This window comes from Rhinolophus sinicus, chromosome 7, assembly GCF_057876585.1.
Source record: "Rhinolophus sinicus isolate RSI-liver-muscle chromosome 7, RSI-T2T, whole genome shotgun sequence".
NCBI lineage: Eukaryota > Metazoa > Chordata > Mammalia > Chiroptera > Rhinolophidae > Rhinolophus > Rhinolophus sinicus.
In genome coordinates, this window is record NC_142507.1 from 21,202,423 (window position 1) to 21,220,000 (window position 17,578).

The following is a 17,578-nucleotide window of genomic DNA, read 5'->3' on the forward strand; positions in this document are numbered from 1 at the left end:
ATTATTTTTTCTTAACACCAATGCCCTGGCAGGCATCTCCAGACAAATTAAAGAAGACTATCTGAGAATGTAGCCCAGGAATTAGTACTTTTAGAAGGTCCCCAAGTGAATCTGATATGTAGCCAGGATTGAGAACTACTGGTAGCATTGAAAGTTGAGCTGCTCCAAAAAGTACCTGCACACCTACTCATATAATGTGCCCTGTGTCTCACCTCCGTTCCTTTGCCCATAAAAATCCCTACCTGGAATGGAGCTCTGCCTGACATCAGCTGAACTAATTCCTCTGTGTCCCTTAAGACCTGGCTTAGGTAATATTAATAATTCTGGGGCGCTCTCCCACACTCTCTCCCTCAGGCCAGGTTTGGTCCACTTTCTCTGGACTCCCATAACACCAAGTGCATATTTCTGACATTGTTAGAAGTATAATTGTGTACATAATATAATTGTTTTTCCTCCCAATTAGTTTTGAGTTCTTTAAAAGCAAAGACCATAACTCATGCATCCTTGCGTTTTTTTGAGCTTAGTAGCATCTGGCATATAGTAAGTACTTAATGAATTATTGTTGATTGAATAAATGAATGAATGAAAAAATGAATGAATTGCTTTTCTTGATAAAATAGTACGTGGGTCACTTGCCTAAAGTAAGAGACCTAGGCTGAGGTTATAATATTGGAAAGAGGACAAAATTTGGGACTATGGCTGTGAATCCGCTAGAGATGAAAGAATTGGATTTTGCAAATACATTAAACAGGAGTAAATTTCTTTAATATAGATAAAAATATTGGCTTAACCATGCAATCCATTCTATGTGCAATATACTGTAGGTGCCTTTGGGCTGTGTGTATGTAATTAGCTAAGACCCAAAGAGAATTTAGTTAACTGTTGTAATGAATTGTCAGCCCTTTACACCGTAGTGTAAATAAAAGCTTTGAAGGTAGAAGAAGAGTGCCATCTACTGAGCAAATGGAGCATAACAGAGAAGTGCAAGTGTCGGAGATTTCTCATATTCAAATTGTTCCTACAAATTGTCCTACCTAGTTTCTTGCTTTGTCCACTACATATTTTATCAAGTATTTTTCTGGATTATTTTAAACACATTGATATCTAGGGAAACTTTACATAAGTTTCTTCTCCTCAATAACTATCTTATGCCCATTTTTATGTACACTACACTTTGTTCACATTTTCCTTAAACTCCGTAGTGTTTCTTAATTAAAATGTTAAAAATTAGTGAATAGCACAGCTCCAAAGTCCATACTGTTACTCATAGACAAACAAAAACAACTTGTTTCATTAATAAATTCAGGGGGAATTTTTTTGTTTTTGACACAAAGCAAAGGTCAGATATATTCACATTATTTAAAACAAAATGCAAACAATGTTCAATTTAATGTCATTGAAGCCTTGGCAGGAAATCATCCCTGGCATTGCAGTTCACATGGTAAAGCAGATGAAATTATCTGGATGACAAATGAAGGGAGGGCCACCTGAAGCCTGCTTTTTAGTTCCTATGGGCTTAGGATAAATGCTGTGCTAGTTGCATAAGATATTTTCTCAAGATCCTTCCTTGTACACAGAGACTCAGTTACTATTCAGGTAGGAGGCTGAACCAAACAGAGCTGGTTCCGTGGCATTCCTGCTGAGATGCCCTGAAAGTTCAAACATAAGTAGAAATAGCAATTATTGAGCATTTATATGCAGGTCACTGAGCTTTTTACCTTATAGGTGTTGTATAATCTAATCAAAAATTCATATGAGGTAGGTTTTTTTTTTTATTATTATTATAAATTTTATGGGGGAATATTGGGGAACAGTGTGTTTCTCCAGGGCCCATCAGCTCCAAGTCGTTGTCCTTCAATCTAGTTGTGGAGGGCGCAGCTCAGCTCCAAGTCCAGTTGCTGTTTTCAATCTTTAGTTGCAGGGGGCACAGCCCACCATCCCATGTGGGAATTCAATCGGCAAACTTGTTGTTTAGAGCTTGTGCTCTAACCCCTGAGTCATCCGGCCGCCCCCATATGAGGTAGGTTTTATATTGAGTTTAACAATTAAGAAAAAGAAACTCAAAGAAACTGAAGAAATTTACCTGAGCTCATATATCTAATAAGCAGTTGAAATTCCAGGACCAATGTTTTTGACTCTCAAAACTAATTTGTCCCCACGTGCCCAGACTGTGTCACAAGGGAAAAGTAGACAATCTAGCCAAGAAAAATAGTTGTGGGCAGCATCAAAAGAGAAACTAATTCTTAGATTTGGGATACAGAGTTGAGTGAATTTCTCATGCATTTGAATTCTTGTCAATATCTACAAGGAAGTGTTTCTCAAAGGGATTGATTGGAATACTAATTGCTCACAGGGCCTCCATGAAAAAAGGGTGCTGTGTGTTCAGTTGGATTTGGGAAGTGCTGCATCCCATATCCCCTCTTAATGAATCAAAATGTTCATTTGTATGTTAACAGCTCTAAGAGGTAAAACTGTTTAAATTGGTTTATCCAAGATTGCATGCAGAATTTCCCTTGCAGCACATCTAATATCCCAGTAAACACCAGTTAGAAAATGCTGTTCTGCCCAGTAAAGAGTCATTGGTGGGTTTTAAGCAGGACAGTAACATGATCAGATTTGCATTTTTGACACAGGATTCTGGCAGATGGGATTTGGGACTGGAAGAGACTCAACATGAAGGGCAGTCAGAACCTGAAATAGAATATCTGGACAGAGATGGAAAGATGGAGAGAGAAGGACCAAAAAAAAAAGCAGAAATATTTAGGAAGTAAAATTGGCGATGGATTAGATGCTGGACAGAAATAAATAATAAAAACACGCAGATTTCTAGCTTGAGTGACTCAGTACATATTGTACCATATGAGAGAGAGAAATTGGTTTAACTTTTAAAATTCAGAGCTTTTCAAATTTATTTATCCCTAATCCTGTTTATTTAAAATACATTTATATATGTGTGTGTATATATATATATCATATGTGTATATATATACACACATATATATATATAATATTTATGGAATACGTACCTCTTGCCACAAGGTTAAAGTTTATCTTTTATATATAAAATTATATATATATATATGTGTGTGTATATATATATATATATATTTATATTAGAACTAGGTCTTGCAGAACACTTTCAGAAATACTTCTGTGGGGGTCTTATGCAGCAGAAAGGCAACTGGTCTAGAAAATCTGCTTGACATCATTCACTTTCTATGGGGAAAATCTTAAGAAAAACTTTATGGACATAAACAAATTTTTCTATACAAACTAACAATGTAAACATGATTTAAAGGGACGTATAAATCTAACTTACCTTTTCTGCCACTCTAAGATCTCGAGCAAAGGGTTGGCAAACTATAGTTCTCTGGTCAAATCCAGCCCACCGCCTATTTTTATAAATAAAGTTTTGTTGAAACATAGCTGTACTAATCTATTCACATATTGTCAGTGGCTGCTTTCATGCAACAATGGCAGCTTTGAGTAGTTACAACAGAGACTGAATGGCGTGCCGAGCTTAAATTATTTACTATCTGCCCCTTTACAGGAAAGTAGGCTAAACCTTGATCCAGTGAACTGTTAAGCACATAGTAGATGCTTGTAAAAAACCAGCAGTTGATACATTGAAATCCATGAATATGAACACCAACACATTTGCAGCCCAAGTGTCCTCCAGCTATACCAGCTGGAAACCCAAAGTGTACTTCTCTGGTTCAGCCTCCCACCTCACCTGCAGAAATTTAGGAACTCTAGCCTGAGTACATACCTACCAAAATGTGTGTACCCTTGGCATTGTCAGCTCTCCAACCACCACTTCCAATATTGCCTCCCATATCCCCGGCTTCCACTCCCCAGAGTGGCCTACCAACACCGCTTTGGTGTTTATCAGCTAGCAGTTGTGCTTCATGGAGCCTTTATCAGTTAGGAATGCATTCAGTGGCAAATAGCAGAAATTCCTATTTAAAAGAAAGTAGGCATTTATTTATCCACTGGAAAAAAAAAAGTCTAGCAGGAAGTGTCCAGGGCTGGTTGTAAGCAGAAAGGATAAAGGAGGAGGATGGGAAACAGGCTGAGGAAGCATTTTAGCCAAAATGTCTTTTTCAAAAACTTTCCTGGTTACCCAGCCTAATGGCTTCCACTTTCACCTCATTATCCAGAACTGTAGCTCACCTGGCAACCTCTCTGTGCAAGGGAACCTGGGAAGGTAAGTTTGTGAGCTTTCCAGCCTATATGGTCAGGGAAGGGAAAGGCCATTGGGAATGACTTTTGGAGTAGCCAAACTACAGTATCTGACTAAGTGCCTTTGCTTTGTGCCATTCTCAAACATGCTCTCACCATTGTTTGTCCAAGTGAAGACAATGCCCCACTCTTGGTGCCTCACATCGACGTGGGCTGTGTTCAGCAAATCCCAGAGATGTGGAGGCTGTGGCCTTGTATATGTGTGTCACAGCCTTCTTTCCTCATAGCACTGGGCATAGGGGATAGCATACTATGGGACAATCTGAGCAATACCACCTTCCCATACCAACTTGACCATGATCTCCCCTCTTTTCTTGTTCTAAAGTTTGAAAGGAATTTGTAAGTGTACCAGGCCTTGTTAGGAAAATTCTTTCTGATGCCCTCCATACATCTCGTTAGTTAATCTCTAGGAGGTCTTCCAGATATGTCCAGACATGGCTGAATCTATAGGTTGCATACCGCTCGGGATCCCACTGTAGGATCCTCACAAATCAAAAAGGCAGAGCGAGAGATAGTGGATGGAAATAGAGTTTCAGGAACACGGGTGCTCAGGACTAGGTGGGGTCACAGAAGGGAGTATTTATGGAATATCTACCTCTTGCCACAAGGTTAAAGTCTATATTTTATTTATAAAATATTAAATTTATTTCATAGAATATAAAATATTGAAGTCCATATTTTAATTATAAATATTTTGTCTATTTAAAAACCAAACCAGAAAAAAAATCTTGGAAACATGGTGACAAAGCATCATGTTCATAAGTTTAATAAGAATCTGTACTTAGGTGGTTGGTTGGTTGACTATTATTTTTGGTCAAAGTCTATCCTAAAAAATTATACAAAATATGTAATATTTATTGCGTATTCTAAAAAATAACCTTGCTTTAAAATTAGCCAGGCAGAGTTTCTATTCTCCAAATTAAAGAAGCTGTACTCAACTCAAATGCATCACAAAATTAATAGTTACCATTTTACTGAATACATTGGTTTGGTCATATGTGAATATTAACTATAAATCTATCCAACATTATGACATAACAATAATTAGTTTTGGTGTAGAACATCCAAATCCCATTCATATGCATTATCTCATTTGATTTTCACAATTATTTACTCACTCCATTTTCTCCAGTTTGGCTCAGTCCCCTCAAAATTGTGCTGTCTTAATTATAGGCAAATTTAAGGGGCACTAGGGAAGGGCTCCCCCAAATATTTTTGTGATCCGCTCACTAATGCTTGACAACTTTTCATAAGAGATGAATGTTTCGCTCCATAATTAGAAATAAGACCAAACAAAGTATCCGTAGGATAGGTAATAGTCTATTGAATTTCACACACAGGTGCAAAGGCAATATAGTGATTAAGAGTTCAGGCTCTAGGGAGGCCAATGATCCAACACAGGCTAACTGTTATTAAGTATGTTTCCTCATCTGTAAAATGGGATAATAATTATCCCTACCCATGTGGGTTTTTTTCCCCAGGATTAAATAAAAAAATGTTTACAAAGCACTTAGTGAGCCTGGTATCCAGGAAGGACTGAAACTTAGTTGTTCTTGTTCCTTGGACTGATGGGAAAAGGAGACACGGTACAAAGGGCAAAAAGTTATCTAAGGGAAGGAGAGACATATTCCATAGAGGAGAAAAGAACACTAAAAGAATAGAAAAGTTCCTGTGGCACGTAATGAACAAAATAGGCCAAACTTCCTCATTTTGCACATTGGCGGGTGGTCCAGCTAAGGGCAGTGGAGTCTGACTCACACGGAGAGGCAATGCAGCATATTGCCACTAGATGGCAGCATAGAGCCACTCCCAGTTCACCTTTGGGCAGCATTGCCACTTCATCGTGCTGAACAATATACAGTGTTCCAAAGAATTGGGTTCACAGCAATAGAAATAGGAATTATCCCAGCCAGACTCCCTCTACTGCGTCATTTAGGCCCTGCACACCGGTGTACCTGAAATCCTGTTTCCATCCACTTTTCCTCACTCCATCTTTTCTTCTTGCTGTTCTTGGGAACATAAAATAACTAGTAAATCTGATTTACTTCAAAAGAGGATCATTCTACATCCAAAGTAAAGAACTGCAGGGTCTACTTTGCATTTTAACTCCTCTTTCTAAACCCATTGTGGTTCAACTATGGCAAAAACTTTTATTAAAACAAAACACCTTTTGCCATACTTAACAGCACTACCATGTGATAGGCAAATCACATTCTAACAAAAGTGGTTCAAAAATAAAGATGGCACAAAAAATACAATTGCTTTTTTGAAGAAAAGTCAAACATTATTCCATCAACATCTTTTTTTTTTAATTTCAGTAACATTGGTTAATAACATTATGTAAGTTTCAGGTGTACAACATTATAATTCGATATCTGTATACACTGTAATGTGCTTACCACCAAAAGTCTGTCTTCAATCCCTGTCACATTTACTTCCATTTACCCAATTGACCCTATCCCATCCCCCTTCCACTCTAGTAACTGCCAATCTGTTGTCTGTATTGATGAGTTTGTTTTTGTTTTGTTTTATTTGTTTGCTTGTTTTGTTGTTTTATGTTCCACATATGAGTGAAATCATATGGTTTTTGTCCTTTTCTGTCTAACTTATTTCACTTAGCATAATACCCTCAAGATCCATCCACGTTGTTGCAAATGGCAAGATTTCACCTTTTGTGTGGTGGAGTAGTATTCTAGTGTGTGTGTGTGTGTGTGTGTGTGTGTGTGTCTTACATCTTCTTATCCATTCATCCATTGAGGAACACTTAGGCTGTTTCTATATTTTGGCTAATGTAAATAATGCTGCAACGAACATAAGGGTGAAAATGTATCTTTTCATATTAGTGTTTTTCTTATTCTTTGAATAAACACCCAGAAGAGGAATTGCTGGATCATCTGGTAGTTCTGGTCTTATTTTTTTAGGAACCTCCATACAGTTTTCTATAGTGGCTGAACCAATGTACAATCCCACCAACAGTGTACAAGGGTTCCCTTTCCTCCACATCCTCTCCAACACTTACTTATTGTTTTTTTGATAACAGCAATTCTAACAGGTGTGAGGTGATATCTCATTGTGGTTTATATTTGCATTTCCCTAATAATCGGTGATGTCGAACATCTTTTCATGTGTCTGTTGGCCATCTCTATGTCTTCCTTAGGAAAATTTCCATTCAGATCCTCTGTCCATTTTTCTATCAGGTCATTTATTTTGTTGTTGAGTTGTATGAGTTCTTTATATATTTTGGATGTTGACCCCTTACAGGAAATATTTGCAAATATCTTGCATTTAGTTGGTTGCCTTTTCGTGGAGATCTTTTAAGTCCAATTTTCAGAAATTTGTTACAGGCTAAGATCTAGTAAAGCAATTTTCACTTTATTCTTCTCTTAATGAAACAACGTGTACCGAGAAAAAAAGAAAAATTAAAAGGAAAATACAACTACCCACAATTCACCTCCACTTCCCTATCCTGCAGGTGTTCCCGTGTCTACAGCTGCCCTCCCTCATCTGTGTTGTCATATATCTTTGGTACCCTTTGCGTGGTTAGTGTCTTCTGTTCCAAGCCTCCCTCATCTTTTGGTTGGTGATGGGACGCCCCACCTCTACTTGTCCCCTCCCTGTTTATTCTCACTACAGCAGTCAGTGTGTGCCTTTTGTGTTTGGCACTCTCAATGAAGTTGTACACACTCACCAAGAAAAACCTCACAGAATAAGAGATTTTGGCAAAATACATAATGAAGTATCTGGCTGAATAGTTTAGCATTTGAAGACATTCAGACTCTGTATAATCCCAGTAAAATCCCTTCTACTTTTGTTCATCCCTAGAGTTCACCTTCTGCCAAATTGAAAAGGAGACCAAATGCCCCCAACTCCTCTTGTATTCTCTCCACTCATCTTTAGCAGACTGCCCAAATTCTATCTTAGCAGTATAGCTCTCTAACTGGGCATTTGTGAGGTTAGGCAGCTGTGTCCAAATCTCTCAAATCAGATAAGACTGGGCTCTGCCCTCTGATGGACCCAGAGCCTGCTGTATCTCATTGAAATCTGCATGTCAAAGGTTAGGCACCTGACACGGAGCATGACTCTGCCACTAACCAGTGGTAGGACTTTCGCAAATTGTATAGCCTTTCCTGTTCTCAATTTTCAATGAAGTAAAACAGAGGCAGGATTAAGTAGTTTCTAAAATCACTTTTAATTCTGAAAGACTATGATTCCATAGCCAGGAAAAGTAGAATTAATTAGATACAAAATTAAGAACAGAAACATTTTTAGAGGCAGCAGAATGAAAGATAATCACAATATCATAGGTTTATTTTAGGGCTCAGTCAGATATCAGAGGATAGAAGAATAAGGCTCTCTTCGCACAAACTGGTGGAATAGAATGAGGTAATTAGAGATTGGTAATTGTACAATGAGATGATAAATGACTTAATAAAACAGTTGACCATGACTCTTACCAGGTATGGATGAATGACACATCTCCAAATGCTGTAATTAAATATCTCTGAAACCCAATTCTAGCAGTGAGTAAGCTTTTCTTCTCTTATACTTCCAATAGCTTTGGAAATAAAGTACAGTCAGTTTTTAGGTTACTAGCTCAATGGCTCTCAAAGCATGATCAACAAGCCTAGACTAGAAATTAGAGCATTTCAGAGTGAGAAGGGAAGGGTTGATGAACAACAAGTCCAACTTTTTATTTAGTACATGAAGACAGTAAAGATCAGGATGGTGGAGTGACTTGTCAAAGGTCACACAGAATGGTAGCTCACTCCCAAAATGTTTGACTGGGTGTCTCACTGACATGCATCCTCGTCTGTGAAACACTTCTAACCATTCGGTATTGGGTTGGTCTCTGGGTGCTCTTATAGAAGCCATGGCCATACTTCACTTCTGGCATTGATTCATGCACTTCATCCTGTTCATGCCTCTGGGACTGCCTGTTGGCTTAGGTAGGTCATGTACAAGGTGACGTTTTGCAGTATTAGAGTCATGTCAGCAACCCGATGTGGGTTCCTCTCTAAAGTGCCCAGTGAATACAATCACTGGCAACTCTTCAGACACAACCATTCAGGTGTTTTCTTTTTTGCTGTGGCAGTAGGAGAACTGATGTACATATTGCTCCAAAGGCTTATATCTCCATCAAGTGTCTTCTAGAAATTTAAAAAGTTAGAAAGCCATTGCATTTCAGCATCTTGTACATGTTCTGAATTCAAACTAACATGTCAAAGAAAAAAACCAGTCCACTTATAGGGAGACTCAACAGCACATCTCTTCTCTGGATTTGCCCTTAAGGAGAAGGAAGAGTTAAGGGGAACTCCATGATAGAGATAATTACCTTCATTATAGCCTTTGGCAATAATAAAGATAGCCTTGTTACCTGATATGCTGATGGTGGTGTCATTTACCTTGTGTTGGAACAAAACAAACAAGCATCATGTCTTGTGTTAGCCTTGCAGCAAACCTTCTACAGCATCTCTTGGGTTAATCCCTAGATCTTGACAGGCCAGAAGAGAGGTATGCTTTTGCAGCTCACTCTGCCCTGTGCAGAGACCACTCTCACCAAAGCCTTGGGATCCAGAAAGAGAGCAGCAAAACCTGCAATCCTCTTGCAATATGTTCTCATGAAAACAGATACAATTTTTTTTAATTAAAGTTTATTGGGGTGACAATGGTTAATAAAGTTACATAGGTTTCAAGTGTACAATTCTGTAATATGTCATCTATATATCACATTGTGTGTTTACCACCCAGAGTCAGTTCTCCTTCCATCACCATATATTTGATCGTGTTTACCCTCATCTACCAGCCCCCTACCCCCTTAACCTCTGGTAACCACTAAACTATTGTCTCTGTCTATCAGTTTTTGTTTCTTTGTTTGTTTGTCTTGTTCCTTTGTTGCTTTCATCACTAGTCACCAGAGAAATGCAAATAAAAACCACAATGAGATATCACCTCACCCCGGTTAGAATAGGTATCATCAACAAAACAAATAATAACAAGTGTTGGAGAGGCTGTGGAGAAACAGGAACCCTCATACACTGCTGGTAAGAATGCAGACTGGTGCAGCCGCTATGGAAGGCAGTATGGAAATTTCTCAAAAAATTAAGAATAGAATTGCCATATGACCCAGCAATCCCTCTCCTGGGTATCTACCAAAAAAATCTGAAAACATTTATCCATAAAGATATATGTGCTCCAATGTACATTGCAGTGCTATTTATGGTGGCCAAGACATGAAAACTACCAGTGTCCTTTGATAGATGATTGAATAAAGAAGATGTGGTATATATATACTATGGGATACTATTCTGCCATAAGAAAAGATGAAATAGTACCATTTGCGACAACATGGATGGATCTTGAGATTATTATGCTAAGCAAAATAAGTCTGACAGAAAAAGTCGAGAAGCATATGACTTCACTGATATGTGGGAGATAGAATGTTTTTTATCAGGTAGAAAGCATCTTCAGGACAAGCAAGAGTGCAATTCCTAAATCTAAAGGTCTAGAGCCTCTACACCAGGGGTGTCCAAACTGCGGCCCGTGGGCCAACTGCGGCCCGCAATCCATTTTTAATGGGCCAGCAGCAAATTCCAAAAATATATTTAGTTTACTTAAATAAACCAGGTGAGGCAATACGTACTTCACCTCGAGTGAGTGGCCCCGCTGTTTGTGTATTTTACCGCATATGGCCCTTGGTGAAAAACATTGAAAAAAGTTTGGACACCCCTGCTCTACACTGTCAATAAAAAACCTCCCTAATCACCCGGAAGATATTTTTTTCCTAAATGTGACTCTCCACCTTGCTATGTCTCTCAACCTCTTTTGTCATCCCTAATATTACAGAGGAATGAAAGAGATCCCTCTTCAGTTCAAAAGTTTGAGAATTCCTAACCTAGAAATTTGGATTTACAAGGACGTAAGTAAGGTCTGAGGCCCTTATTCTAGAAAATCTAGACCTATAATTTAATCTGTGAGACGGTTCACAGGAAGGAAAAGGGGTGGAATCCTGGGATTCATGTCCCACTTTTGGAAATCAGCGTGTCTGAATCTGAATCTCTTTTCTTTAACTTACTAGCCAAAGGAACTTGGGCGAATCACTTCACCTCACCTCTTCAAATCTCATAGATCGTTTGTAGATACAATTTTGATAACAAGTTGATAAATAACCAACATGTTTCAGCTATGATTATCATCATCATCATCATCATCATCATTAGCAGCAGCTGCTAGGAAGGCAATGTCACCTTACATTTAGGCTTCTGGGTTCTGAAATTACATTGCCTAGGTTAAAATCCTGGCTTCATCCCATACTAATTATGTGACTGGGCAAATTATTTAACCTCAAGTCACAGGTTTTTCTTCTCTAGTATAAGGACGAAGGTTGGCATGAGGGATAAATAAGAAAGAAAAGCAATGTATTCACAGAGAGTACATGGCACAGCGGTGTGTAGTAAACATTTTAAAAGTATTAGTTATTGTTGTTATTATTAAAGGAAAAGTAGCAACAGCAGTGGTAGTAGTATTGCTTTACTAGGGAGACAACTTGTAATTAGTAATAGTGGAATATCTCTGAAAATGTCCTTGGCAGAATTAATGTTTCCTTATTTGACTGGAGTGCATTACAAATACCCATCTTTTCTGAATAGGGCAAGGACCTTTGAAAGAATGTTCTGGATGAACTGGGAATGCATGGCATCCAGTAATATTCTAGATGGGGTAACATTTTTTTCCCCCTCCTGAGCTGTTCTGCTTGATTTATTAAAAATCTTTCTTGCGCTACTTTAATAGTTGGGATACTAAAAACAACAATAAAAATGCCTGCCAATATTTCTAATATACAATTTTTTCAATGGTCTAACATTGTGAGTATTTTAAGCATTTACCGGAAGCCAATTCATTGTCAAGAGGTACTATTATATAATAGATGTGCACTGAATTTGAAGTTGAAACAAAATCAAATATATTGTATGTTAAATACTCCTCCATCTACTGGCTTAAGCAGATGGCCCTGGACCATTGCTGAATAATTTTTCATGTGTCTCATCTATGAAAATAGGAACTTTGGTAGCTGCCCTGCCTGTCTTCCAAGGTTGTTATTGGAGATCAGATGAGGAAAAACTTGGATTGAATTATAATTGAAGTCATTGTACAAATTTAAGTTCTTATTTCAAAATCTGAGCTCACTCACCCACACAAACACTAGTTCTTGGATTTTGTTTGTACTAACTGAAAAACAACTTATTTGGTTGGTACATTTACTCCATTGGCCTGAATTTGGCTCTCAAAAAGGAGGAACAGGCAGTTTCAGAACAGGCATAAAGGTCTTCCGATGCAGATCTCTCTTCTCTGGGAACAGGGAGGCTGAGCTTCTGCTGCAGGAGCCTTTCACAGACTCCTTTAAGGAATTTTACCAGGCCTTCTCAGAGCTGCGCACACGCCAAAATATATATTGACATGATAAACCACAATGGATTTAAGTGTTTAAAGTCAAAAATACACTTTTAAAAATAAGTACTTAAACTGGCTGATTGAGCAATAATACCTGGATGCCAAACTGAATTTGTTTAGAATAAACCACAGAATAAACTTTTTCTTAACATTTTGCACCGAAGCAAGAAAAGCCAAGGAGAAAAACACAATTTTAAAGAACGTTTCCTCATTTCTACATTATGGAACAATTGCAACTGGTAGCAGAGTTATACAGCTATACCAACAAACTCTGACAGTCTCTGTAAAAATGTTTAGGTTCCAATTAAATTTAAATGTGCTTCCTATGCCCCTGACTCTGCTTTTTTCTGTCTTACACTTGTCCCTTACACCTTCTGTAATTCCCTTTCTGACATCTGAAAATCTGCTGCAAAAGAATCCCCCAAACCTGAAAAAAAAATTGCAGAGAAAGTCAGGTGTGTGTTTTTCACTTACGTGCTCTGTGTTTGCTTGTCGGTGTTAAGACTAGAAGCATACAGACTCTCTTCCTTTGGTTATGTACAGCTCCTAATTCACTTTCCAGTTGGCTGCATTGTTTTAATTTGGGTGGAATATTGTGAAATATTTTGACTTGAGCAACTTCTCATGTGGGTGCGATATCTAGGGTGTATAGGTGATTTTGTCTCCTTCATTTAGTTCATTTGGGGAAACATCACTGTCTTCAGCACATGCTAAGAACTGATACATTATTATTCTGTGAGATTTCAAGCACCAACTTGAAGCATCAGAGAGGAGAAAAGAAACCCTGTTTGACTAGATGGGTGGTTCAGAGAATTCTTGCTCATACCACGTCCTCCAGTACAAAGATGTTCGGTGCAATCACACTGGGGGTGGCTCTAGGAAGGTCTCACAATTTGCCACGATGGCCCTTCCTCCTCCACTTCTCCTGAACTCGTCCTCTAGTTCAGGAGTGGGAACTGGAGAATAGTACTCCACTATGGCATAAATGTAGAGTAGTAGAACAGAGGTTGACAAATTATCCCTGTGGCTCAGAGGGACCCTCCACATATTGAGACAGGTATTCTTTAGGTTTGCTTGCCACTGTCAGATATGACGGTCCAATAAATAATGTATTTAGCATAGCATGGCCTCCGGCAGCCAGGACAATAAACAGCATATTTTCCAAAAGGGGAAAAAGTAAGTGTTCCTTCCTTTTTACCTGAGATTACATTGCTCCAATCCCAAATTAATATCTTGATCATTTCATACCAGCCCTCTGATCACCGCTCTGCTCTTGACTGTGAGTATACAGTGTAATGTCCTGGAGAAAAGTGAAAAACAGAGGCCATCCTCTAGGTGCTTGGCATCGTATCAGCAAACAACTAATTGAATTTTTCACTAAGGATCTTTGAATCCTCTGTGGAAAGGGATATTTCCTTAAAAATGTTTAGCATTCTATAGATTCACAATTGAAAGGGTTTTTGAATTCCAAAACTTCGTGCACAGCCATTGTTTATTTTACGCATGACAAGAGAACCGACTTCCTCCTTGTTGCATATGGCTTTAAGGTTCGCTGAGCTCGCTCATTGTCCTGCCTCCTCGACCCTGGAGAGCTTTGACACCATTTTTCTATGGTGCATTTTCATTAACTCAATAAATATGATTTCCAAGTTCTTTAAATGTCTACTACGATTTCACAGGGACACTCATATGACTTATTTTAATTCCACATTCTAAAACCCAGGAGACGTTCATTAGAGAAGCAAAGTCAGACAGGATAGCAAGAAGCAAAGTCACCCATTTGGGTGGTGGCCACAACTACTTCCAGGAAGGAATAAGTGTAGTTACCTCTGACCCTTGTCTTACTCAATACATCCACAATCCCTCCCTTCCCCTACCTGGCATCCCATTACTTCTGACCCCCAGCCCCTCTTCTCTTGTCTTAAATATGTTTTTGTTCACAACACTATAACTTTCGAATATGCTATCTAGTTCATTTACTGTGTTTATTGCAAATTGTCCGTCTCTCTCTATAATCATATAAGTCCCATGAGGGCAGGAATCTTTTCCTATTTTGTTCAATAATGAATCTCAAGTTCCAAAGACAATGTAGCATATAGTAGGTACTCAATAAATATTTGCTGTACAAAAGAATGAATGGTGAAAGATAGGTGCTTAAAGCATACCCTACTTACTGAATCTTTTCCTTACTTACTTTCCTCATCTCGAGGTGCCAAACCTTGGCAAAATTTTAAACTTTTTTCCTGTCTTTTTTCTACCCTCATTCTTTAACTTCCTCCTACGTGCATTCCCCATTGCCCAGAGTTTTTATTTACTCTAAACACACCCATTTCTTTTGTCCACTCTAACCTATGTTCTTCAAAGTGATACATGTTTCAATATTTAATGCACTCTCTCTTGTTATTTATCCCTTCTAAGTAAATCCATCCCATCATTTGTTTTATTGTTTAGAGAAGTATTCAGAACCTCAGAGCCATAGACATTTCAGGAGAAAGTTCTCTATTCAAATTAACATAATGCTCTGGCTAACTTTGTAGATATGCTACTGTCTTCTTGAAGATTATCGAGTTACCAAGCCATAAAATCTTATGCAGCTGGCCCTCTCCTTTAGAGATAACCAAATAGTAAAATTCCTATAATTAGTATTATAATCACCCAGCACTAAGGAATTCTTACTCAAGACTAGGATGCTATTTTCAGAGTATGAAGAGTTCAACAATGTGGACGTAAGTAGTATTGCTCTATTATTCCAACAAATAAAACACAAAGATCCCTATTTTCAAAATTACTTGAATGGATATTTCATGAGTATCTTTTTACTTTTCTTTATCCTCAAAAGGTAGGAAAAGATAATAAAAATAGCTAACATTTATCCATGCTCCCTATGGCCCACTTACTGTGCTAAGCTTTTCAGAGACATCGTCATACTCAACGCCCACACCCACCCTGTGAGGATGGCATTTTACAGTTGCAGAATTTGAGACATCACATGTAAGTAATTTATTTAAAGTCCACAGTTAGAAAGAAGTGGTGATGTAAATCTAGCCAGTACAAAGCAGAGCCCAACACCTTCAACCAGCATACTGCACTCCTTCCATGATACACCTGATTTTCTCAGCTTTTCATATTTTCTTGCCCACACCAAAATTCTAAATAAATAAAGAGATTTTTAAAAAAGAGATATAGGTAACAGACACGAACACTACTCTAAATGCTCTTGCACTAGATGTGGGGGGCGGGGTCATAGGCTGTGAAGGACTGGAGATGTGCACCTTATGCTTCTTAGGACTGCAGAACAGCTCACCTGTCCGGGTTGGGCGGCTGTTGTCATTGTCTGGTTTGTTTTTCCCAAGAGGTAGAGAAATGTAGTCTATTGGGGTTGTGAAAGACATTCTTTAAAAGTGGGAATTATATATAGAAGCTGTCAAGGGTTTGGAATGCTGTTCTACAAGGTGACATGTACATTTCAAATGAAAGAAACGGGGAGACAAAATGACATTCTAATTGCCAAGAATATGAACTATAAATTGAAAACACCCTCAACCCAATCCACAATTCTCCAAGTCTTTATGGAGCTTATATATGTGTCAGGAAACTCTTCAGTATAATAAAATGACAAAACCAATCTTTTCATCCATGAAAAAAATCCGCTCTGCAGATCACCCAGGCCTTTTGCTTTATTGTTACTTGTTATTTTTTTATGACAAAGAGCACTGTTACCTCTCACTAATGTCACGTCTCACAATTACTTCAAGAGCAGAAGACAAAGACAGGGTTGATAGGGCGCACAGAATCAAACATTTAGAGTCAGTTATACAGTCAATGGTGCTGGTTATTTGTAGATTTCCTCCTAGAATATAAATTCTCTTATTCACTTTTACATCCCCTACAGAAGCCTTTTATTTGTGTATAGACTTAATAAGTACTAAATGGTGAGATGAATTGTAATTTAATAATAGCCGAAGTTAGGAGCTACAAAGGAAATGAAAACACAGAGGAGGCAGAGTCACCACAGGGGACAAGAGAGTGGGTAGGGGCGGGGGAGGGGGCAACCTGGCATTCGTCATTTAATCGCTGGTTCCTTAAGACGCATGAGTCTCACTCAGTCTTGCATCTGCAAGCCAGGAAGAATACGGAGTTTTAAATGTGATCATGTTTTTGACAATACTTTGTAAGCTGCAAATGTGAAGTATCATCATAGTCTCTGTTCTAGCAAGTTAGACAAAATGATGGCACCAACAAATAATCATGGACACATTCAACAAGAGCTGTACTAAGCACTAAGGCAGGGAAGGTGTGAAGAGGGGAAGCCTGTGTAAAGTTGAAGAGTTACTTCGGGGGAAGACCAGTGTGAAGTGGAATCGACACAAGATTTCAGTGGGGGTGAGAAGAGGCTAGCAGTGCTTCCTGAAGGGAATAAAGGCCAGCCTTCAAAGGGAAGAGAGAGGAGAGGGCTCAAGTTCATGGGTAGAGGGAAAATGCAGCCAATAGCCAGCTATATTTACGCATGTCATGCCCTGAACAGTCATGGATAAAATATGTTTCTTCTGAGTGACTTGGAAATATTTCCAGTTCTTTTTATTACCTACCCTCCAAAAACGAATTTCTTTTGGTACCCGTTCTAGCTTATTAGAGACTGCAGGTATATGAAAGAACTAGAATAGTGGTGGGGTATGAGTGAGAAGAAAACTATAAAGAGATCATTCTGAACCAAACTATATATTAAAACTGTAAAAGTGAAGGAGTGAAATAAAACAGCAATCAATTTGACTTTTTGTGACCTCTTCTAGCGGAGGTGTAGTTTTTGCTTTTTTTAAGGGGGCAGTTTGGGGAGGGGGGTCAAGTGAGAAGGTTATAGTGGTTGATACTATAGCTTTACCAGAGTAGA